The following is a 2,500-nucleotide window of genomic DNA, read 5'->3' as shown; positions in this document are numbered from 1 at the left end:
TTTGTTATATTGTTATTCAAATGGTATTTCCTCTCCCTTTTTATTTTCCTTTTGATAGATTTCTTTGTTTCTATTTTTATGCAAACCTTTTTCACTTTGTATTGAACAAAATACTCACGTATTATATATTGTCAATGTTATTATCCTATTAGTATCATTTTTCAAATACATCAAATGAACCTGATTTTTATCACCATCCTGTCGAGCGGAGAACAAAAGCACTAATTGCAATTTTTCCTAAACAGTCTTCTAATCAATGCAACTCGCTTTTCAACATGCAATATAGGGCGTCGTTACTCCCTTTCAAGCCCAAGTCAAGTTTGTTTTGTAAGGGGGAACCTCCAATAGTCTAGTTATTTCTTTCTCCTAAGTTCAAATATGCTAGTTCTTCTAACTTTATATATATGTTCTTCTAGATTAGGTTCGTGTTTCGATCCCTATGAACCTATGATCCTATGAGATGTAGGATCTGAGACTATAAACGTGAAGTATTGAATTGCATTTGTGAGTGAAAAGACGAAGAAAAGGGTTTTGATTTCGGGGATGTTCTGAAGGGAAGCCGATTCTAATGGGCGGATTATCAAACACGGTAGTAGGTCCTGCTTTGGCGATTCTAATGGGCGTATTATTAAACAGGATAGTGGGGCCTGCCTTGGCGATTCTAATGGGCGTATTATTAAAGACGAGAGTGGGCCCTGCTTTGGCGATTCTAATGGGCGTATTATTAAACGCGATAGGGGGGCCTGCCTTGGCGATTCTAATGGGCGTATTATTAAACACGATAGTGGGGCCTGCTTTAGCGATTCTAAGGGGCGTATTATTAAACACGATAATGGGCCCTGCTTTAGCGATTCTAAGGGGCGTATTATTAAACACGATATTGGGGCCTGCTTTGGCGATTCTAAGGGGCGTATTATTAAACACGATAATGGGCCCTGCTTTGGCGATTCTAATGGGCGTATTATTAAACACGATTGAAGGGCCTGCTTTGGCGATTCTAATGGGCGTATTATCAAACACCATAATGGGCCCTGCTTTGGCGATTCTAATGGGCGTATTATTAAACACGATAATTGGCCCTGCTTTGGCGATTCTAATGGGCGTATTATTAAACACGATAATGGGCCCTGCTTTGGCGATTCTAATGGGCGTATTATCAAACACCATAATGGGCCCTGCTTTAGCGATTCTAATGGGCGTATTATTAAACACGATTGAAGGGCCTGCTTTGGCGATTCTAATGGGCGTATTATTAAACACGATATTGGGGCCTGCTTTTGTGATTCTAATGGGCGTATTATTACACACGATAATGGGCCCTGCTTTGGCGATTCTAATGGGCGTATTATTAAACACGATAATGGAGCCTGCTTTGGCTATTCTAATGGGCGTATTATTAAACACGATAATGGGCCCTGCTTTGGCGATTCTAATGGGCGTATTATTAAACACGATAATGGGCCCTGCTTTGGCGATTCTAATGGGCGTATTATTAAACACGATAATGGGCCCTGCTTTGGCGATTCTAATGGGCGTATTATTAAACACCATAATGGGCCCTGCTTTGGCGATTCTAATAGGCGTATTAGTAAACACGATAATGGGCCCTGCTTTGGCGATTCTAATGGGCGTATTATTAAACACGATAATGGGCCCTGCTTTGGCGATTCTAATGGGCGTATTATTAAACACGATATTGGGGCCTGCTTTGGCGATTCTAATGGGCGTATTATTAAACACGATAGTGGGGTGTGCTTTGGCGATTCTAATGGGCGTATTATTAAACACGATATTGGGGCCTGCTTTGGCGATTCTAATGGGCGTATTATTAAACACGATAATAGGCCCTGCTTTGGCGATTCTAATGGGCGTATTATTAAACACGATAATTGGCCCTGCTTTGGCGATTCTAATGGGCGTATTATTAAACACGATAATGGGCCCTGCTTTGGCGATTCTAATGGGCGTATTATCAAACACCATAATGGGCCCTGCTTTAGCGATTCTAATGGGCGTATTATTAAACACGATTGAAGGGCCTGCTTTGGCGATTCTAATGGGCGTATTATTAAACACGATATTGGGGCCTGCTTTTGTGATTCTAATGGGCGTATTATTACACACGATAATGGGCCCTGCTTTGGCGATTCTAATGGGCGGATTATTACACACGATAATGGAGCCTGCTTTAGCAATTCTAATGGGCGTATTATTAAACACCATAATGGGCCCTGCTTTGGCGATTCTAATGGGCGTATTATTAAACACGATAATGGGCCCTGCTTTGGCGATTCTAATGGGCGTATTATTAAACACCATAATGGGCCCTGCTTTGGCGATTCTAATGGGCGTATTATTAAACACGATAATGGGCCCTGCTTTGGCGATTCTAATGGGCGTATTATTAAACACGATAATGGGCCCTGCTTTGGCGATTCTAATGGGCGTATTATTAAACACGATAATGGGCCCTGCTTTGGCGATTCTAATGGACGTATTA

This window comes from Penaeus japonicus, unplaced genomic scaffold (genome assembly GCF_977035675.1).
Source record: "Penaeus japonicus unplaced genomic scaffold, GWHDUDI00000001_assembly GWHDUDI00000034, whole genome shotgun sequence".
NCBI classification, from domain to species: domain Eukaryota; kingdom Metazoa; phylum Arthropoda; class Malacostraca; order Decapoda; family Penaeidae; genus Penaeus; species Penaeus japonicus.
Note: the sequence above shows the minus strand (reverse complement) of the source record.